The 23932-nt window shown below is 40.7% G+C and overlaps 1 protein-coding gene and 1 long non-coding RNA gene across 3 annotated transcripts in view; one reads left to right on the top strand and one right to left on the bottom strand.

Moving 5' to 3' along the window:
• LRIG1 (leucine rich repeats and immunoglobulin like domains 1) overlaps positions 1–23932 on the bottom strand; it is a 539770-nt gene that overhangs the window by 275509 nt on the left and 240329 nt on the right. The gene's annotated exons all lie outside the window — the stretch shown is intronic.
• LOC145520939 (uncharacterized) lies at positions 12264–15694 on the top strand. Its single transcript, XR_014064934.1, has 2 exons — positions 12264–13257; positions 15224–15694. It is a non-coding gene; the product is annotated as an uncharacterized LOC145520939 (long non-coding RNA).

The following is a 23932-nucleotide window of genomic DNA, read 5'->3' as shown; positions in this document are numbered from 1 at the left end:
GCATAAAAAGAATGAAATAATACCATTTGCAGCAACGTGGATTGACCTGGAGATAATCATACTAACTGAACTTAATCAGAAAGAGCAAGACAAATACCATAAAACCTATGATATCACATATGTGGCATCTAAAACATGATACAAATGAACCTATCTAGAAAATAGAAACAGACTCACAGACATAGAGAACAGAACTGTGGTTGCCAAGGTGGAGGGTGGGGAGAGGAATGGATTGGGAGTTTGGGATCAGCAGATGTAAATTAATATAGATAGGATAGATAAAAAACAACGTCCTATTGCATACCACAAGAAATGTATTCAGTGTCTTATGGTAAACCATAATGGAAAAGAATATAAAAAAGAATGCATGCATGTGTATCTATATCTATAGGTAGATACATAATACATACACATAACTGAATCACTTTGCTGTATAGCAGAAATTAACACAACTTTGTAAATCAATGATACTTCAACCAAAGAAACAAAAACAAAAACAACAAAAAAATATATCAGTGGGAAAGATTTTTTTTTTTTCATACAAATAGATATCTGGTGATGCATTAGTTTATTTGTGGGAAAAAAAAATTTCTTTTCATTGAATACAAAACCTGAAAATCAATTCTAGGAACAGGTAACAGTTAAATGGAAAAAAAGTTAAAACATAAAAATCTGAAAAAAATAACTGATTACTGACTCTTTATTTGGGAAAAAACTTTTTAAGGTTAAGAACAAAAGACAACAACCCCAAAGGTCAAAGATTTTATCACTTAAATATTTCACACTTTATATTTTGAAAATAACTAACGACAAACTAAGAGTATCTGCAGCAGATATGTTCACCTAATAAATAGATAAAATGAACAGTAATACTCAAGAAGATAAACAGTCAAATACCCTGATAATTTACAAAATAAAATGGCTAACAAATACATAAAAATTCTTTAATAATGAGCTGCTTTAGAGAAATTAAAACTACTAGACATAATTATCTACCAAATATGATAAATGGTCTTACAGAGAATGTGATGAAACTCTGTTTCTAATAATAAAGACAAAATTTTAATCAGGCTTTTTGGTTAAGAGCACTAAAGCTTTAAAACACTACACATATGATCCAATATATTCACTTTTCTGAGTTTATTTCAAGGATATAAAAATACAATGTATAACATATATTGTATCATTATGCTATGTATGAGTTATACACATATATATATATATACACATATGAATGTAACTATGGAATCATATGATACTTTATAGCACCTCTTACACAATGATCCAATAAGAAATTGCAAATATACTTGAAACAAATAAAAAATAGAACATCTCAGCATAGAAACAGGAGACATGAAGAAGAACCAAATAGAAACATACACAAACACACACATTCACTCACCCACCCCAAGGTTCATGTAAGTCTTAGAAAAATCTGGAAACAACATAATTGTCCAAAGTTATAACAATGGTTCAGTAAATTATAGCATATCTATATAAGGAATATTTAGTAGTTAATATAAAATGATGTTAAAAATATGATTTTTTTCCAGGGGCTGGGGATATGAGAGGCATGATTTGTAAAGCTTCTTTTTGCCATGATGAAAAAGCTCTGTAATAGACAGTGGTAAGGTGGTTCATGTGGTAAAAAAAAACTGCCTGCAGTGCAGGAGACCACTGTTTGATCCCTGGGTCAGGAAGATCCCTGGAGAAGGGAATGGCTACCCACTCCAGTATTCTTGCCTGGAGAATTCCATGGACAGAGGAGCTCGGTGGGCTACAATCCATGGGGTGGCAAAAAGTTGTATATGGCTGAGCGACTAACACTTTTACTTTTCAATGGTTATACAACATTGTGAATTTTCTTAATGCCACTGAATGTGACCTTCAGTTCAGTTCAGTTCAGTCGCTCAGTAGTGTCTGATTCTCTGTGACCCCATGGACCGCAGCACGCCAGGCCTCCCTGATCATCACCAACTACCGGAGTTTACCCAAACTCATGTCCATGGAGTCGGTGATGCCATCCAACCATCCCATCCTCTGTCGTTCCCTTCGCCTCCTGCCTTCAATCTTTCCCAGCATCAGAATCTTTTTCAATGAGTCAGCTCTTAGCATCAGGTGGCCAAAGTATTGGAGTTCCAGCTTCAACATCGGTCCTTCCAATGAACACCCAGGACTGATCTTCTTTAGGATGGACTGGTTGGATCTCCTTGCAGTCCAAGGGACTCTCAAGAGTCTTCTTCAACACCACAGTTCAAAAGCATCAGTTCTTCGGCACTCAGCTTTCTTTATAGTCCAACTCTCACATCCATACGTGATGACCAGAAAAACTACAGCTTTGACTAGATGGATCTTTGTTGGCAAAGGAATGTCTCTGCTTTTTAATATGCTGTCTAGGTTGGTCACAGCTTTCCTTCCAAGGAGTAAGCGTCTTTTAATTTCATGGCTGCAATCACCATCTGCAGTGATTTTGGAGCCCAGAAAAATAAAGTAAGCCACTGTTTCCCCATCTATCTGCCATGAAGTGATGGGACCAGATGCCATGATCTTAGTTTTCTGAATGCTGAGCTTTAAGCCAACTTTTTCACTCTCCTCTTTCACCTTCATCAAGAGGCTCTTCAGTTCTTTGCTTTCTGCCGTAAGCGTGGTGTCATCTGCCTATCTGAAGTTATTGATATTTCTCCTGGCAATCTTGATTCCAGCTTGTGTTTCTTCCAGCCCAGCGTTTCTCATGATGTACTCTGCATGTAAGTTAAATAAGCAGGGTGACACTATACAGCCTTGATGTACTTCTTTCCCTATTTGGAACCAGTCTGTTGTTCCATGTCCAGTTCTAACTGTTGCTTCCTGACCTGCATACAGATTTCTCAAGAGGCAGGTCAGGTGGTCTGGTATTCCCATCTCTTTCAGAATTTTCCACAGTTTATTGTGATCCTCACAGTCAAAGGCTTTGGCATAGTCAATAAAGCAGAAATAGATGTTTTTCTGGAACTCTTGCTTTTTCGATGATCCAGTTGATGTTGGCAATTTGACCTCTGGTTCCCCTGCCTTTTCTAAAACCAGCTTGAACATCTGGAAGTTCATGGTTCACGTATTGCTGAAGCCTGGCTTGGAGAATTTTGAGCATTACTTTACTAGCGTGTGAGATGAGTGCAACTGTACACTTAAAAAGGATTAAACTGATAAATTTAATGCTATGTATATTTCACCAAGATGAAAAGGAATTTGGTGACACAGGAAAATACTTATAATAAAAAAACCCCAAACAACAAACCCAGATGCTATGTTAAAAATGACTTTCTATTCATATTACAGGGAATCCATTGCTATTTTTTTCTTTCCATTAGAATGCACTGACTCACAGTTGGTGATACGGATCTGAATCATCAGAGGAGCTTAAAAAAAATCTATATATGGCCAAGGTCCATTCACTTTATATATACTAAGTCATCATTTGCAGGGAAAGGCTTGCTTTTATTTGAAGATTATATTTAAAAAAATAAACTGTACAACTGACTTTAATGTATACTAAATCATCATTTGCAGGGAAAGGCTTGTTTTTATTTGAAGATTATATTTAAAAAAATAAACTCTACACCTGACTTTAATAGGAAGACCTATTCTTTCAGACTAGGTAAACTTTAAGACAGTGACTAAGAAGAAAAAATAATTGCACTATAATTTCAAAACTATCCCAGGTGAAAAAAATGGGCACACAAACCAAACATACACAGAGATTTCCTGAAAAGTTAGGGCTTCCCTGGTGGCTCTGGCAATAAAGAAACTGCCTGTGATGCAGGAGACATGAGTTTCATCCGGGGTCAGGAAGATCCCCTGGAGAAGAGCATGGTGATCCACTTCAGTATTCCTGCCTGGAGAATTTCATGGACAGAGGAGCCTGGAGGGCTATAGTCCTCAGGGTTGCAAAGAATCAGATGACACTGAATGACTTTCACTTTCAAGTTTTTTTTTTTTTCACTTTTACTGAAAAGTTACTCACAGAAATATTTCTGAGATGGGATAAAAACTGTCCGATATTTCATTATTTTTGTTTGTGTGTTATGTCAAGTTTTCTACACAGGTACTAGCTATATAATCAGCAGCAAATTCAGAGTAAATAGTCAATGAATTTCTTTTTTGAATAAGAGAGGTTTTCCATTTTAAAACCAGAGGTTACTCCAAATACCAGCTTCTACTACACTGAATGTGCTCCTTGTCACTGCAGCCAGATGTGTTCTGTCTGTGACCAGAGTCAGCTGAAAACCGAAAAAGAACATCTACCTTTGTTTAGGGATTTGAGATGACAAGTGACCAGTCTGCTCCCTCCCACCACCCTATTCCAATCCCCTTTTCTCCCTTTCTTTCCCAACTCCTGCCCACTGAATCTTGCAACCACTGAATCTATGGCCCATTTTGGTTTCAGCCTTATGTTTAGGGTCAGGGATACATCTACACAGGTTCTTAGGGGTGCTTCTGTGGGGGTGTTTTGATTTTACCTCTTTCTTACTTTAAAGGTTTGATATTAGTCAAGGAGAGCCAAAAAAGGGAAAAAAAAAAAACAAAAACAAAACACCAGGTCCAGAGACTAACACATTTTGGCCAACACTTTGCGTGAAATACCTTATTTTCTAGTGTTCACTATAAAATCCTTATGCCCATCTCCATCAGATTTCCATTCTATCAAATCATTTTTCTTATAAATCACTTCTTTCAGATGAGTGTTAACCACTGTCTAACGTTAATAATGTAAAGCCTAACCTGGTTTTCCATTATAACATATTATTGTAACATTTATGTTTATATTGAAAGTGATGAACTTCAAGCTTAATTTCCTCTTTTCCTTTAGTGGACAGAGACTCTAGGGTCACAGATGTAGGGTTAACTATTGTTAACTGCCTAGCACCATGTCTGGTTTACTATAGGGTGTTTGCTAGTTCTCCTGTACTGGCTTCCTAAGGTATACATATTTTTACAGCCCTCTTCTTCTCATAAGATTATGGGAGTAAAGTCTTTGAGTGATGAATGATACAGGAAGAAGGCAGGCCACAACCTTTAAAAGAATGACATAGCTGTTGAGGACATGACAGGCTGGTTAGAACCAACTAGGTCCAAGATGGTGGGCAAGTTGACTTTAGCCACTAGACCTTGAGCCCCAGTACATGCTATTCCACATCAGCATGCCAAATGACACACCGACCAGTACCATGACAGTTTAGAGGCTACTTATAAAAAGCCAAAAAACTTGGTGGTGGTCCAATTCCTGGAAATCTCTGCTACTTCCCCCAAATAGTTGGAAAAATCCTCCTATTCATTACCCCATGAAATTATTCACCCCAATACAAACTGACAACCCCATACCCTGGTGCCTCTTGCCTTCTGATATGGCCCACACTCTGTATATGGAATGTGTATCTCCCTGAATAATCTTTCACTTAAAAAAACAAAACAAACAAACAAACAAAAATAGCAACAAAACACCTTCCAAATTTAGGAGCTAGAGAGTCAGTCATTTAGGAAAGGTTTTGAAATCCATATCAAGTGATCTTTTTTGCTGGATATTTTCCATTTGCTCCTCCAGATCCACTCTATATCTTGACCAAGCGCTGTGCTCTCAGGAGGCTGATCATGGCCTCCACCAACGGGCTCCCTTGCCCTCTGACTTTCCGTTGAATGTGGCCAATCAAGAGCATTGCCAAGAGGTCCGAGAGTGAGGCTATCATGCTTATTTCCCTTTTCCTGTCCTTATTCCTCCCTCTACAGTAGGCTGTCTTTCCACCGAATGATCCATCTCCCATGAGTCAGCCCTCAATGGCACTAGACTACTTCAATTCCAGGGATGCCCAGATTCTGCCTCCTTGCTCCTTTACCTTTGGGCTGGTACGGCTCCTGAGTAGCTATGCACAAGGTTCCACACCACCCCTTGCTTGTTCCCCTTAATCTATCGACACTTTTATAAGCTACTTTGCACTTTCATTAAATCCTCCCCAAATCTCCCATGGGAGAGAGCCACATGAATCTTGCCAAGACTTTGAGTCACACTACTTTTGAAGTGAAGCAAGTTTTTTCCCATTTAAGCCTTCACTGAAGAGTAAAGCACTCTCTGCCAGCTGAATGGCGGTGATGGCTGCAAGATGAGGCCTCTTTTTGCGATCCTGTGGGATGAGGAATGCTGTAGAGCAAACAAAGAGCCTGTGAACCCAGATGGGCACACCGAAGTCAATCAGTATGCGCAAAAGGCATGGTGCCAGTGTTCGCGTCAACCCTCAGTGATTTTTCTGATCTAAGTAAGCATAGCTTTAAAATGACTGACCCCTTAGATCTTTCATCTAAAGGTCACACCAACATCCAAATAACTCAACATCCACCTTGCAAGTATGGTGGCTGTTCTGGCTTAGGAAACCCATACAAAGTGTGTGCTGACTGAAATACTCTGTTACTCAGTCTACAAATCCTCTACATTTAATCTCCAACTCCCCATGAGGCTGATACTATTGCTGTTTTACAGATGACTAAAGCAAACTCAGAAAGGATACTGAAGGAGCAGCAGAAGCAGCACAGTCATATGCAGGGCTGAGGCTCTGAAGGCTTAGAGAATGTTATTAGAGATACAGCTTTGGTGATGAAAGCCTTAGAGTTAAATCCTAGCTCTCCTGCTCTGGTTGGGTGACCTTACCCAACTTTTACGGGCCCAACTTCTCTCATCTACAAAGAAAAAGCATTTCTATATTACAGGTGAATTTTGACTACTATAAAGAACTAACATGGAGGAAATAATTCTTCAAATACTTAAGAACTGTAAAAATATGATTTATTCTTTGGTTGCCTTCTTAATCCTTTTCCACTTTGGAGGTAATGAATATGATTCCAGTTTCCATTTCCATGAGAAATCCAAAGACAGACCAGTGAGGCTCGACTTTCTCAATAGAAACAGTAAAAGTAATAATGACACCAGTAAAAACAATAATAAGTTTGCTTCTAATGACTCAAATACATTGGCCAACTGTCACATGCTGAGCCCTTTACTTGGATTATCTCCTTTAATCCTCACACCCACTCTGTGAGTAGACATCATGAAGTCACTGTTGTTTTCTTGGATGGAAAAACCAAGGTGCAGAGCATTGAAATAACTTTCCCAAGGTCACACTGCTGTACACACATATAAATATGGTTTGCATTATCCACTCACTGGATAGCTCTGGAATTCAGCAAAAGGTACTTCATAAGTCTCTGTTGGGATTATTCTAGAACTCTACTGCCTACAGCAGTAATGAAGAAAAGTAGACTTTTGCTTTCAGTAACATTTACCCGGAGCAGCAGTGGAGGAAGCAACCAAACCCATTTTTGTGTGGCCTGGAGAAAGCTACAGCTTTGCAGGTTTATCTTCACCAAGAAAGAGATCTGTTTTGTGGGGCTAAGGCATGTGCTTCTCTAAATATTCTGATGGTTGAATCCAGCCTGAAAGCAAACATTTCAAAGCCTTTGGCAGAAGTAGTTGAGAGAGAGGCTTCCAAGATATCAGGCCAGCAGATGATGTTTACTTCTTGTGACATAATAGTCAAGTCAAATTTTATTTCATAGCAGTCACTTTCATGTCCTGAGAATAGAAACATCCCTTCAGATGACCATAACACCCCTGCAAAACCCAAATCTCATTAAATAAATCTGTGGCTTTCCCTCTTTTATGGAGAACAGGCAAGATAAGTCCTTTAACCTCCCAAAATGCTTCTTTCATTAGCAGCAGTGTGTGTGCCTGTGTGTGGGTGTGTGTGTGTCTGTGCAGGCTTCTTTATGCAGATTGATTATGACTGGGTTCAAAGGTGTGCCACCTGATTCAATAAGATGATTTGCAGAGCCCAAGTGCCCTCCTGTAAAATGCCTGGCAGAGGACAAAGATGGGTAGAAATATGAAAAGTATGTGCTTTCACACAGGGCTGTACGCTTTTCAGAGTCCTTATGCAACCCTGATTTCACTGTCTGTCTCCCCAGCCCCAACTTCTCAATGAGGGAGTGAAGGAAACTGAGGCCAGGCAGTGTTCCAGCTCAGTACTGGGGAGAAAGGAAGAGATTCGGAATCAGGGGACTTGCACTTAAATTTCTTCCTTGCTTTTATAGCGAGGTGACCCTGGGCAAGTTACAGAACTTCTCTGAGCTTGCTCTGACTTATTCATGCAATATGCCTAACACAGACTCAAAAGCCTATACATGGTACGATTTCATTTATATGACATTTCAGAGGAGGCAAAACTACAGGGACAGAGAAACAGTGGTTTCCAAGGGACAGGGCTGGGTGTGGCAAAAGTAAGCCTACCAAATTTTAGCCTAAGGAAGAGTTTCGAGGTGATACAACTGTTCATTGTGGTGGTCACACGACTCTGTGTATTTATGAAAACTCATAGAACTAACTGTAGAGAAAAAAACTGAAGCTTACTGAATGCAAATTTGAAAAGATTCAGATGATAAAAAGAAAACTGGGCTAATGAAGATGCTTCTCTCATGGGGTTGCTGGGCGTTAGCACACTCAACAGTGAAGTAACAGCCGAAACTATTGTTTACAAATTCCTAACTTGATATTTCCAGGTTTGCAGCTACTGAATAGAAGGACAAGAAGTGGAACCAAATTTAATGTCAACTCTTCAAAATGGTGCAACGGAAGTCGAGCAAAATCCTGGGCTGTAAGTGAAATGCTGATGTGGTGACAGTTGAAAAGAGACAGGGGATGGGAATCAGGGGATGGGAAGAACCCACACAGACTTCTACATGGTGACTTCACCAATAAGAGAGCTCGAAAACCTCTTTGTCCTCCCTGCCCGCCCATTTTCTCTTCCACTGGAGCCCCCCCTTTCCTGTCCCACCAACTCTAAACTTTCTCACCAAGTTTCACACAGATCTAGTTGTTTCTTGGTTATTTGTTTCGGGCATGTTGCCAGCTGGCTTGATCTGCTTACTGCTACAGAAAACAAACCTCTCCTCCATTTCTCATGTGTTACCAGCCTAACAAATAAACTACTGTCTAAGTTTTACACTGATTCCTGCAAATGACCCAGCCCCTTCCACGCGGAATGCTTTCTGCAGGCTGGGGTTTTTAAAAAGATGAAATATAACTGACAGGCAGCAGTGGGGTCCTCTGAGCTGGAAAAGGGTATTTTTAGCTGCTAGGTTTTCACTAATTACACTGGTTGCTGTTGGCTATGGCTCTTGGTTTCTGCTGTCTTGCTGAAGAGAGTGTGTGGTTTTGAAATATAATTAAATCTGTCTGAAGGATTCCAGCTTCGGTGCTTAGTAATTTCATTGTCACATCCTTGTCTTTAGGGTGTTGTGGATTTTAGATGTTTTTATGGTAGGATACAGGGAGAGAATGGTTTCCCCTCTCTTTGCACAGTTTGAGTTTCTTCTGCCTTTGCCTGGGAGATTGGCTCAAGCTTTGCAGCTTCTCCCCACTTAGTTTGAAGGACATGATTACCATGCACAAAATGTAGAGTTTTTGTCATATTCTTTTCCATTATGGTATATTCAGGATGTCAAATACAGTTCTCTGTGCTATACAGTAGGATCTTGTTGCTTACCCATCATCATATTAGTTTGCATCTGCTAATCCCAAACTCCCAATCCTTCCTTCCCCTCATCACCTCCCCCTTGGCAATCACAAGTCTGTTCTCTATGTCTGTGAGTCTATTCTTGTTCTGTAGATAGGCTCTTTTGTGTTGTATTTTAGACTCCACATTTAAGAGATAGTATATGGTATCTGACCTTCTCTTTCTGACTTACTTCACTTAGTATGAGAGTCTCTAGGCCCATCCATCTTGCTGCAAATGGCATTACTTCATTCTGTTGATGGCTGAGTAATATTCCACTGTATGTACTGGGTTGGCAAAAACATTCACTCAGGTTTTTCTGTTAATATCTCATGGAAAAACCTGAACGAACCTTTTGGCCAACTGAATATATGTCACATCTTCCTTTTTGGAGAGGGAGATCTGATTTTTTAAATTTATTTTTATTGGAATATAGTTGCTTTACAATGTTGTGTTAGTTTCTATGTACAGCACAGTGATTCAGCTATATGTGTAGATACATTCTCCCTTGTTTGGATTTCCTTTGCATACAGATCACCACATGGCACTGAGTAGTGTCCTGTGCTATACGGTAGTTTCTCATCAGGTATCTATTTTTATACTGTATCTTCTTTATTCACTCAGCTATTGGTGAATGTTTCAGTTACTTCCATGTCTTTGCTGTTGTAAATAGTGCGGCTATGAACACTGGGGTGTGTGTATCTTTCAGAATTAGTTTTCTCCAGATATACAAGCTATATAGGGAGAGTTTTCTCCACTCCTGGGAGTGGGATTGCTGGATCATATGGCAGCACAAATTTCACTACAAAATGTAGAGTTTTAGAGCTCAAGTATCCCTCCCATTCCCTCTATGAATGGGAGTTGAGGATGTAGACTTGTTCTGGTGATGCTGGTGGTAAAATTAGAAATTGGGATCTGGGCTGTGGAGGCTTCTAATTGGGAAGGCTGTGACATGTAGTGATCTCCCTGTCATGAGAGGCATTCAAGTAGATGGCCACTTGCTGAGGATCCTTGAGAGAAGTTTTATGCATTCCAAAGGAGCTGGTGCTTTCAAAGTTCCCCCAAGCCCCCAAATCTGTGAATCCATATGGTTGCTTCCCTTGAAAAGTAAGGTGCTGATTCAGGGAGGTTGTGGAATCACACTGTCCTGCAAGTTACTTAACACGGTACTGGGCTGGATAACTTCTGTCTGTCTAGGTCTACTTTCTACACTTTCAGAGTTTCTGGTCTTCCTAGAGGTTGACAAATATGAGTCATATCCACAGGTTTCTATGCTCTCTGGTTTCCAGGTCAGTCTAGCAAGTAGGGAACCCAGGAAGGGCAGAGGAGAGTGAGGTGGAGGGTTTATTTCCTCCCCTCTCCCACTATGGATGTGACACACGATGGATGTATTCCTTAGACAAAGGTAGCTCACCTCTCTCTGTCCTTTCCACTTCCTTTACATGTCTTTTCAGGCTTAACAATAGTTCTCTTGTCACTCCTCTGAGGTCCTGCCCTACCTCCTACAATTTCTCTACACCTGCCTACACCTTGGGAAACTGTCCCTCTGCTGGACTCTCCTCCAGGATTTCATTTGAACAGATCACCTCTTTGCTGGCAAGACCCTGAATGACACAAATATTGGGTTGGTCAAAAAGTTTGCTTGCATTTTTCTGTAAGATGTTACGGAAAGAGCTGAATGAAGTTTTTGGCCAACCCGATATTAAACATCTACTGTGTGCAATGGAGCTGATCACAAAGTCATGCCCTCGAGTGCTTTCCAGGATAGTTATGGAGATAAAGTGAAGATCGTGGGGGATAAACAGACACATTTTTATCGTGGTGCTTGTTGCTATGTAAGCTCTTGTAACCCAGGGAGATGAGGACTGTGCTGAGATATGTGAGCTAACAAGACCAAATACTGTTCAGAATAAAACCAACCAACTCTTACCTGAATGCAATCAAACAAATGTGTTAGTTTTTTTGCTTTCTGACAAACCAGATTGGCTGAATATTCCTTCTGGACTAGCTGTTTGGTACAGTGTTCAGATGTGGCCTCTGACAGCATCTGTGTGATGACAAGTCTAACTCTGGGAGAGCAATGCACAGGGGCTCCGGTGCTTCCTGACAGCCACAGGGTGAAGTGGGAGGGTGGGGGATCAGAACACACACGGTGGGGCTGGATCCTGGGATAAGGTGAGGACATTGCCCTGCGGGACCTCCCAGCTGCCCGATCATCAAGCAGAAAGAAGCTGAATTTCCTCAGGAGGGAAGCGCCTGCGGAACTGTTCATAGGAAGAGAAAGTCAGTGTTCCTTCTGGGAGGAGTGCAGCGGGGAAGAAAGACGTCCTCGTGTCTTCATGCGACACGTGATGCAGCACAAGGGGTGTCCCACCAATACCCTGCTTTGTGGAATCCGGCAAAGTGCCTTGTACTCAGTCCGAGCACAAAACCATCTGCATGCATAGCTTTGATTTTTCTGTCCAGCCCTTTCACTTTTCCTCTAGACTAAAAGCTGTATCAAGTCAGGGGTTATGTCATCTGTGTTCACTTTATTTTTTAAGATCTCCAGGTCTTTACAAAGTTTCTGATACATAGAAAGTGTTTAATAAATAACTGGCTCATGCTCAGTTGCTAAGTCATGTCTGACTCTTTGTGACCCCATGGACTGTAGCCCTCCAGGCTCCTCTGTCCATGGAATTCTCCAGGCAAGAGAATTCCACTGGAATTCTCACTGGAATACCCACTGGAGTGGGTAGCTATTTCCTTCTGCAAGGGATCTTCCAAATCCAGGGATGGAACTCGTGTCTCCTGCACTATAGGCGGATTCTTTACCACTGAGCCATCTGCAGTGAAAGTCACTCAGTCGTGTCTGACTCTTTATGACCCAATGGACTGCAGCCCACCAGGCTTCTCTGTCCATGGGATTTTCCAGGGAAGAATACTGGAGTGGGTTGCCATTCCCTTCTCCAGAGGATCTTCCCGACCCAGGGATTGACCCCGGGGTCTCCTGCATTGCAGGCAGATTCTTTACCGTCTGAATCATGGGGGAATCCCTAAATAATTGTGGAATGGAAGGAAAATTGATATGCCTTCCTTCACCTGTGAGGTCACATCTCTTTTCCTAGTCAAACTGTACAAGTATGACACTGTCTTCCCTCTGAGGATTACTAAGGAGTATCTGGGAATGAGTCTGAGAATTGTAGGAGTGTTCATTAACAAAAGAGGTCCTTCTTGATTGCTGTCCTATAGATAGCACAAAAACCCTGTAGATATTCATCTGCACATGGAGCTCCCCCTGGGCTACCGCTTTGTCACCATTACTGCATAGTGTGACCCTTGAAAGCAAGAGGTCCAGAAATGTGGAACAGAATTAAATCATTGAAGAAAAGGCTTCAGTTATCAGGGCACATGCCATAGCTGGACCAGCAGCAGTCTCGCTGGGTCTTACAGATAGGGAAATGAAGCCCTTCTCTCCTTTAGTTACATTCATCATATCCTGTTCTGTGCAACCTATACAAGTGCCAGTCCCTTCTAATGTAATCACTTTCTATTCCCTAACCTTGTAACAAAACTTTATTTTTTTTCACAGTGCTTATGACTACTTGAAATCATTTATTATTTATCTCCTCTTTCTCTAGGACCTAAGCTTAAGTGCAGGGACAGCTGTATATCCGGCACCTAGAACATGTTGGGAGCATGGAAGGTACTTACTTTGTTGAATGAATGAGTGAGTGAGAGGGTCATTTTACAGTATTATGTGGTGTTATGTCACTGTGCTGGTTCCTAATAATATATACAATTTTATACTACACAATTCTACATAACTCTTTTGCTATATGGACACTTGTTCATTTGGATAAGGAGGAATTTTTCACTTCAGCCACACAGGATGTTTGGAACTCATTTTCTTCCATGAAAACATGACCCTAGCTTTGAGGTCAATTAGTAAGCAAGTCTATCTCATCCCTTTTGGTGAATTCTCCTCTAGGCTCTCCAGCTTTCTCTGATCTATCCTAGTTCAGTAGAAATACTATACAGTGTAGAGTATAGTACACTATACTCTACAGAAGGTAAGGGGTATCACCACCATTTGTCATAAAATTCACTTTGCTCCCTAAGTCAGAGATGACCGCTGGTCTACCAAACTCATCAAGCTATCTTTCTGTGCAAACAGGTGCTCCATTTCTCATGCCCCTGTGCAGGTTAAGTGTGGTCACAAGACTGAGGCCTGCCCAATGTAACATGGGCGAAAGTCAAGTCTGTGGAAAGCTCCCCTCTCTCCTCCTCTGTCTGCTAGACTCAGACCTACCAGGGGCTACAGGGGAAGGTGGATCCATAAGACAGAAAGAGCCTGGGTCTCTGATGAAGTCCCCCCGAAAGCTAATCTTTATGTGAGTGAGAAATAAAATTATGGAGTCGAGCCCCTGAGATGTTCAGGTTTGTCTGAACAGGTAGTTAGGCAGGGGGTCAGTTACCCTAAATAATATGTTCCTACACAAATTTGTCCTCTAGCCCTTAAATATTCTATGAGCTTTGCAGAACAGGAGACAAGAGGAGTGCCAGCCTTTTTCCAACCACACTTGCCTTACATCTGCTAACTCCAAAGGGCCACTCTGAGTTCTCCCCAAGAAAAGAAAGTGTGACTAGATGTTTCCACTACTACAAAGCTTCTGGCAAAGATGACATGGATTTTTTTTTTTTTTTTTAAGTTTCATCAAGCTGGGACCTCATAACAGATGAATTAATGTACAAACTTTTAGTGATGGAAACACATGCTGTGGGGTAAAACCATATGATACAGTGAAAAGCATCTTTGGACCAAGAGAGATACCATCTATTTCTAGCCCGTATGGTTCTGTCCTATCCAGCTGTGAGAGGCTTGAACCCCTCTTCGGCTCTCTCTGGGCTTCATGGGGGTACTGAAAGGATCAAGCAAGACAAAGTACGTTAAAATAGGTTCAGGTTTTATCAACCATAATGGGAGAGGTAATTTGATTTAACAAACCTTTATCAGGATTTGTTTGAGGGGGCTGGATTAAATGAGACAAAACATAGCCTCTGCCTACATATCTTCTAGCCCACTGGAGGAAATAGATCACTGAATAACAAACAAGCCCTAAAGGACCAAATGATAGTGAACTATCAGCAATGTAGTCGGCGTGTGTAAAAGAAGAGATTAATCTTGAGAAAGAGAAAGGCTTCAATTGTGTTCCTAATGTTCTTAAGAATAAGGGCAAAATTTCTTAACATACCTTACAAGGTCAAATATGATTTGTGCTCTTACCCACCACTTCTTTGGCTGTAACTCTTGGCTCTCTATAAACAACATTCTATGCTTCAGCCATAACCACCTATTTTGAATTTTTAAACTTCCCATATTTTCTCCTCCAAGTCTTTGGACCCTCCTTTATCACCTCTCCTATTACAAAATGTGTTACATATCTTTTATGCTTTAGCTCATGAGTCATCTCCTCCAGGAAGTCTGCCTTAGTCCAGGTTAGATACTCATTGTATCATTTAGCATACTACTGGCTATAAGTAACATAATGAAATACAATGGCATTATCACATAACTGGATGTCACATATCTGGATATAAACAGATCAAAGACTAGTTCTGTGCTACGATAATGTTGAAAATTGAATACAACTTTTCTGTAATTCTCTTAGCTTTTGCCTGATGGATACAAGACGGCTGCTGCAGCTCCAAATTACGGCCTCCAACAAAACAACGAAGAACAGGAAGGGAATCAGACACCTATTTAAGATGATCTTACTCTTCAAAGAAAATCCTTCCCAGAAGTCTTTGGCTTTCCCTAAATTCTCCCTGGTCAGAAGGGGCCTATATATACATACCATAGTTGGAATGGAGGCTGGATTTTCAGGGAAAGAGTCTCTTCAAGCATGGAAGAAATGCATAGGGTATGATTATTGGGTAAGCCATTGACAGCACCTCCCTCTGGACTTCCACAATTGCCAGTTTCCCCAAGGTCCACCATTATATTGTATGTCATTACTTACTTGACTATCTACTACTATTACTTACTTGATTATCTACTATCTACTTTACTATCTACTTGACTATCTACTATGTTTGTTAGAGAAGGACAGTTTTATTGAATAAATGAAAAAAGAAATACAGCATTATTATTACTGGTACTTATAATAACAAAACAACAAATTGAAATCACTTCAGCCTATGAATAGCTATTTTTGCAACTCTTTAGTGACCAGTGGCTCCATAGCGAAATCCTAACAGGTTAAGACCTCAACCTTTAGGGCTATAAGTTATGAAAAAAAACAAAACCGAAATAAAGCACAATTCCTGAGTCTCTACCAGGTGGTAAGATGAGGTCTCAGTACTTGAGACCTAGTAGGAGCAGAGGGACCTGAAATGACCTGGTAGAGGCCAAATAGGAGTATGTATCATTTCGGATTCTAATGGATGTAAGAAACAAAAAACCTAAGTTAGTTTACACAATAAAGAACATTTATTCTCACAGCAAGACCTCTCAAAGCAAGGCAGTTCCAGGGTTAATTCTGCTTATCCATAGCCTGGTTTTCCCTACAGTTGCAAGATGGCCACCATAGCTCCAAAGTCACCAGAAGAACATATTTTCCCCTCTGCCTCTTTTTCAGGGAAAAGGTACTTTTACCAGGAGCTTCCCAACAGACTTTATTTTTCATTAGGCAGCACTGGGTTACATGCTCATCTATAAACCAATCACTGGTATGGCCAAAGAGATGACCATGATCAAATGAAATCAAGAAAGACTTATCTTTGTTACATATGGAAACTGCAACATGATTATGAGCTCTTCTTCAAACAAAAAAGGAAAAACTGGAGTGGCTGCTGGACATGCAACCAATGATATCTATTATAAATGACTTCCTTGCATTGGAAGACATGGAAGCAACCTGAAGGTCCATCTACAGAGGAATGGATAAAGATGTGGTACATATATACAGAGGACTGTTACTTAGCTATTAAAAAGAAAGAAATAATGCCATTCGCAGCAGCATGGATGGACCCAGAGATTTTCATACTGGGTGAAATAAGTAAGACAGAGAAGGCGAAATACCGTATGACATCCCTTATATGTAGAGTCTAAGAAGAAATGATACAAGTGAACTTACTTACAAAAGACAAAGATACTCACAGACTTAGAGAATAAACTTATGGTTGCCAGGAGGAAGGATGGGGGTAAGGGCTATTAGTTAGGGAGTCTGGGATGGACATATACACACCGCTATATTTAAAATGGGTAACCAACAAGGACCTACTGTATAGCACATGGAACTCTGTTCAATGTTATGTGGCAGCCTGGATGGGAGGGGAGTTGAGGGGGGAATGGATACATGTACATGAATGGCTGATTGCCTTTGCTATTCACATGAAATTATCACAACATTGTTAATCATCTATACTCCAATACAAAATAAAAAGTTAAAAAAAATGGCTACCTTGCAAATTCCAACTTTGGAAATGAATAAGTCTTACAAGGCTGAGTCTCACATCATACCCAGCACTATAAAACCCCTCACATAAAAGAACAGCCTGGATCACAATGTGTGCTCATTGGTTTCTTCTGCTGCAGTCTCACAGAGAGGTTCATATCATTACTTTAGAACTAGGACATCAATACAGAGTAATTTATTACATTCACTTCCTCTCAGTTACTTCTTTGCAGAAGGGATTGTTTAGTTATTTCTAAACACTGGGAGTTATGTGCCCTGAACTATTCTAGAAAAGTAAGACAGTGGTACTCACTCTCTGCTCCTCTGGTTTAAGTCAGAGCCCTAGCTTCCTGCTTCACTGGAATCTAAACAGCATTTCTGGGCTTCCTTGGTGGTCCACTGGTTAAGAATCCACCTTGCAATGCAGGGGACATGGGATCAATGCCTGGTCCAGGAAGATCCCATATGCTGCATGGCAACTAAGCTGGTGCGCCACAACTACTGGGCCCATGTGCAGCAAGTACTGAAGCTTACGCACCCTAGAGACTGTGCTCCACAACAAGAGAAGCCACCACAATGAGAAGCCTACGCACTATGACTACAGAGTAGCCCCGCTCACCATAACCAACACGCAGCAACAAATAGCCAGCACAGTCAAAAATAAAAATTAAAAAAAAAAAAAAAGCATCTCCATTTTTATCTCATCTATCAGAGGAAGACTTTCTTGTTCCAGATTTGGAACTTGCTTTGATTGGTTCCAAACTATGAGGTAACACCTTCATTAAAAGTTTTTAAGTTGAGAGTTGATTTCTCACTTTCAGAATGGGTCTTAGTCCAGTTGGTCCAGAGAGACCAAGACCGATCCTGAAACTGGTCTGCCAGTGTTGTTTATCTTCCATTACTGAGGCATGGCTCAGCTTATGCCAGGATATACTTCTAAGCCAGAACTTTACACGTGAATGGATTCTTCTGCCTGGTCATCTGGGTCCTTTTGTTAGATGTTTTGAGATTCCAAGTTAGAGGTCAGCAAATTTACAGCTTACAGGCCAAATCTGGCTCACTTCTGGTTTTTGTAAATAAAGCTTTATTGGCACATGGCCACACTCATTCAGTTATGAATTGTTTATGGCCGCTTTTGAGTTACAGTGGCAGAACTGAGCAGTTGTGATAGAGACTCTTCGGCTTCAGAATATTTGCTATCAGGCCCTTTATAGAAAAGTTTGCTGCCCTTTGTCTAAGGGAGAAAGAGCAAGTGAGAAGTAAAAAGTCTATCAGCAAGATGAATGGCCAAATGCATATAAATACTGAACAAAAGGTGCAGAGAAATTAGAATGGATTCAGATGGTTTGGAACTGGCCACAGGTGGTCACGTCAGGCCTTGCTGGGACTCTGTCCAGCCCCAGATATATATGGGTACTTCCCAGGGAGCTGAAGCAGTGCCACATCTCCCTGGGAAGAGGCACTGCCCTTTATGAGTGTTTGTGTTCCCAAATGTGAAATCTGGAGGTGGTTTTCTAAACCGTCCAGTTTAATGGCTCCAGGCAGGGGTGTTTTGCAATCTGACACACACATCCATCAGAACTGTTCCCTTGGAGCCTCTGCAATGGCTGTAAAACACTCAGGCACAGATAGACCTCCTTGGTTTTCAAACAGGAGCCCAAGAAAGACCACAGCAGAAACCTGTTTATACAGTTCAGGTTTTCTTAGTAACATAAGGCAGATGTCAGACAAGACTTCGTCACTAACTAAGAATTGGTTTCTGCTATTAATAAACCTATGGCAGACCGAGTTAGCTGCTTAGGGTTCTGGTTTCTTACCTTTTCTTAAACTAGAATCAAGAAATAAAATGAAGCCATGGAAGATAAGAATTAGGAAGCATGCTTATTTTAGACATCACATTAAGTACTTTATGTATATACTGCCTCCCTTAATCTTCACTATGATATTGTGAGAAGGGCATGATTACTATGCTATCTCTTTTTTAAAGATGTGGAAGGTGTGGTCTAGCATGGTCTTTCTCAAACCTGGAAAGGTTGTTAAAACACGGATCTCCAGTCTCTGTCCCTAGAGACTTCTATTCCATCAGCATGGGTGGGGCCCTCAGATTTTGCATTTCTAAGGAGTCCCCAGATGGTGCTTAGGCTGTGGGCCAGGACTGCACTGTGATGACACTGGCCAAGCATTTAAGTGAACAACCAAATCTCATGATCACCACGGTAGGGCCAGTTCTGAAACTCAGATGTGAATGTGATTTGTTACTCATTCTTTTAATCATTTCTGATAAACTGCCTCCCATGAGCTCCAAAAAGAAGCCAGTGAAAGATATTCAAACATACACTCAGAAAATCTTATCAAAAATTCAATGGATGCTATCTCCCAAATGACTCAAGTCTCTCTCATTGGGTCTTGTATTTTGGGCCATTTAGGGAAGGGATGTTTGCATACCACAGCACCATACAGCCATGCAAATAATCTGTCACAATCCTTTGGCCTAGGATAGTGGATCCCTCAAAATTAATCAGTTCTAAGAAGTCTTATCCAAATGACCTCACCTCCATGCCTTTTTAATATACTTTCAGGGCTTGAGAAAGAGGTTACCGCCACTGCAATAGTCTCAGTGCCATACATCATACCTTGGCTTCCCACACAGAATGGAAATTGCTTAAAGGGATTAGCTTCTCCTGTCCTGATATACTAATGCTATATTGCACCTGAGTATACAGTATTCAAGGTCCAGTACCATGGAGAGTATCTGGATAGTATGACACAGTGTTGAGAATAGCTTTGCCTTCAATTTTTTTGTTCGCAGAGAGTCATTGCTCCCCACAAATTGCTAAATTGTCTCTTTCCCTATCAACGAAATGGAGATTAAAATATTCCTGTAAAGTTAGATGTATTGAATGTATAGCACTCAACTGTGGCATGTGGAGCGACATAAAAAATGCTACTTATAAATTATTATATACATAAAAATGTGGACTCAGTCATGTCCAACTCTTTGCGACCCCATGGACTGTAACCCACCAGGCTCCTCTTGTTCATTGGATTCTCCAGGAAAGAATACTGGAGTGGATTGCATTTCCTACACCAGGGGATCTTCCAGACCCAGGAATTGAACCTGCAACATCTCTTGCATTGGCAGGTGGATTCTTTACCACTGAGCCACCCAGGAAGCCCATATATAACAATATCATGTAAGTATATTCTTATATAGCTACAATTATGATATAACTTACAATTATGTATTAATATTAACCTCTATGGAGAAGGCAATGGCAACCCACTCCAGTACTCTTGCCTGGAAAATCCCACGGATGGAGGAGCCTTGTGGGCTGCAGTCCATGGGGTCGCTAGGAGTCGGACACGACTGAGCAACGTCACTTTCACTTTTCACTTTCATGTATTGGAGAAGGAACTGGCAACCCACTCCACTATTCTTGCCTGGAGAATCCCAGGGACGGGGGAGCCTGGTGGGCTACCGTCTGTGGGGTCGCACAGAGTCGGACACGACTGAAGCAACTTAGCAGCAGCAGCAGCATACTTTATTAACATTACTAATCATATTACTAATATATTATGTAGCACAATCACTTATTATAAAATATCAATAAACCTATAGGAATTATATATAATGCACACTATATAATATACAATTATATATATTTATGTAACTACAACTTATTATTTAAAGCTTTAGATAATGGGTTATCTCAATGCATCTTTTAATTTTGTGTTTTAGCAGCAAGAATGGATGCATTAGTCAATGTATGTATGTCGTGAACAAGGTTCCATGCCCATTAATGCTTTTTCCTATGATCAGATCATTTTCCTTTTAGAACAAGCTCTTTTTCACTCTTGCCTCTCCTGTCTTTAAGGCTCTCTCTGCTTGCTATGTATGAGACCTTCTTAGACCATGGCCATACCCTTGTCACCCTTCAGGGCACACTAACTTTTGGATAAATTGTACAAATGAATTTAAATCCTCTTTTCTACTCTTTGCTGTGTACAGCCTTATTCCTCTAGTCAGAACAGAATCTTCTCGAGATCAATTATTCATGTCTGACTTGTTTTGTACCTGCCACATGGCTTGATAAATACTTGAATTATATAAGTGTGGAGAAATACAATCAATTTAAATGTATTCTTTGAAAAGAAGCAGAGTCCACATGGTGACGCAAAACATGCTACGTCCCTGCAGAATAACCACTAGTCTTATTTTACAAAATAACACTGCATTCAAACCACTGCAAGTACAAAGTGTGTTTAGGCTGTATAACTCCAAACAGGTTAGAGAGAGAAATAATGAGGCCATTCTTTTCGCCTGTCCACAGCAGCAACACAATTAGACACATGCTGGAGACAGGTGGCATAAACATTTCTTAATGCAGATTTTAAAAGGGGCTGTAATCCTAAACTCAGCTCTCCTTAACAAAGTTATTCTGTTTTGACGTTGGCCTAGATTAAAATGTCCCATGAATTTAGCAGCTACACTTTGGTTCTGGTAGCAACGGATGGTACGGAAGAGATCTAGAAAGCACAATGAATTTTAAAACTACCTTTCAACAAGGTTTTATATTTTCAGCCTAATACATGATTCCCCAGCTACAGACTTTTCAACTAACTTGGAAGAGTGATGCTGAGAGAGAAGACTGAGCAGCTGGTGGGTGGCAGTGATGACGGGCCACGTGGTGACATCACTGAGTTACCTGAATCTGAGTCTGACCCATCGTGACTTCTTTACTAATAGTCACAGGAGAAGAAGTTCCACTTTATGTGACAGTGACAAGCAGGGTGGTGCTTCTCAAACTTTAATGCACACATGAATCACATAGGGATACAGTTTACATGTCGATTCTGATTCAGCAAGTCTCAGGGGCCCTGTGACTCCACATTTTTAACATCTGAGCTTATGCTAAGTCTCCTGGTTGAAGGACCACACTTTGAACAGCAAGTAGGTAGAAGATGGTGGATCACTTAATGAATGGCTGCACAGACCAACCAGCCTGGGTGTGACAGTGACACATGTGACTGTTCCAGAGGGAATGGAAACAAGGATCTTCTAGAAATGAAGATTGGAGAAGGCTCAGTTGACTTTATAACAAGCATTCTACTCGGTGTCTCTTGTCAGAAACGTCAGATTAATCAACACAAAGAACACACTTCCCTTTCTAAATCTGCAAAGCAATAACTCCTGAAAAGTTGCTAGTTAAAAGGATGGAAAATGAATGTGATTACATGTAATCATGAGTTCTAGAGACAGAGAGTCCGGGTCTGATTCCCAGCTCTGCCACTCACTCATTAGCTGTGACTTTGGGAACGTCACTTTCTCTTGCTAAACCTCACGTTCCACAGTTGGAAAGTGGGGATAATACTAATAGGACTGTTGCAAAGATCAAAGAAAAAGCACATGCAGAGCACTTCATTCTATGCATGGCCCACACTAGCCAATACACTGCAGCTTCTATTTTTTAACTAGGAAATTAGCTAGCCAAGAATCATGGAGAAATTGCTCAGTAAGCTTTGAGATGTTTCTAGGGAAAAGAAAGTGAAAGAGAGAAAAGGAGGAGGACAAGGAGACACAATCACAGTTCTCAAGAAAGTTCCAAAATATACGTGGAGAGGCAAATGCATACGCATGTGGAATGATTTAATATTTCCACAGTTACAGGCCAGGAAGCATCGCAAGTAGAGTTATACAGAACACATAAGCCATTTGGATAAAGCATATGTTTAACATGATATCACTCGAGACAGGAAAACTGGAGGAGTCCCTAGACAAAGCCAGGGCTGTAAAACCTTTTGAAAAATGTTTCACATCTTTAGTAAGATATTGACAAGAGCTGCTGTCATATGGAAACTATTTTTTAGAAACACCTGGCAGGACTAATTTGGAGGATTGATTTTTTTTTCACATGAGTTTATTAACACACAACAGAATACAAGGTGTGTCTGAGATGCAAGCCTGGTCAGAGGTTAGATCACTAAAGATAAATGATTGTAACTCCCATATCATTTCTCTTTATGGCTTGGATGAGCCACCATTCGCAAAGAACCCAAAGAAATTCTTGTAAAGCTCATGATAATCGGAGGGCTCTCTGTTTTGATATGTGTGTGTGCTCACTCATTCAGTGTGTCGGACTCTTTGTGACCCCATGGGCTGTAGTCCGCCAGGCTTCTCTGCCCATGGGATTCTCCAGGCAAGAATACTGGAGTGGGTTGCCATTCCCTTCTCCAGAGGATCTTCCTGACCCAAAGACTGAACCCATGCCTCTTGAGTTACCTGTACTGGCAGGCAGATTCTTTACCACTGAGTCACCTGGGAAGCCCTAAAACATTCATATCTGTTAATTTTGTCCTTCTGACATGATAAATTCAATGCTATCTTGTTTTGACATTTTTCTCTTAAAGGCAACTCTACAAAAGAAAAATAAGAAAAGCTTCTTATTTTCTCCATTATTTATTTTGTGATTAAACTTGACCATCTTCGTGGTTACACAGACCAGTCTGCTTTCTGAAACAGAGACAGACTCAAGGATTTTGAAGAAGATGGAAATAGAAGTCTTCAGGGAATGAGCCTGGCCAACTGATGATTCTGATTGCTGTAACTCAGTCTGTAGGTACACATGATCACTCTTCCTTGGAGAAAGTAGCATGAGAAGAATCACACTTCCAGTTGACTCCCAATTTGATTCCATTTACTAGATGGGACCATTCAACGCTATTTCAAGTAAACTTTTCAGATTAGTGGTTTAGAGTCATTGGTTTAGTTTTCTTAAGGAAAATGCTAATTTCCTTTTAAAAATACATTCACTACCTCTTCTCTCTCTGTTTATGGTCCTATCCTTAGCTTCTCTCTATTCTTTCTTCATTTGGCAATTGCCTAAAGCTTCACTTGGCTGTTCACTAGGCACCACCAACTTA

This window comes from Giraffa tippelskirchi, chromosome 9 (genome assembly GCF_054371585.1).
Source record: "Giraffa tippelskirchi isolate mGirTip1 chromosome 9, T2T-mGirTip1v1.2.pri, whole genome shotgun sequence".
NCBI lineage: Eukaryota > Metazoa > Chordata > Mammalia > Artiodactyla > Giraffidae > Giraffa > Giraffa tippelskirchi.
Note: the sequence above shows the minus strand (reverse complement) of the source record. Positions and strands in the feature narration are given on the sequence as shown.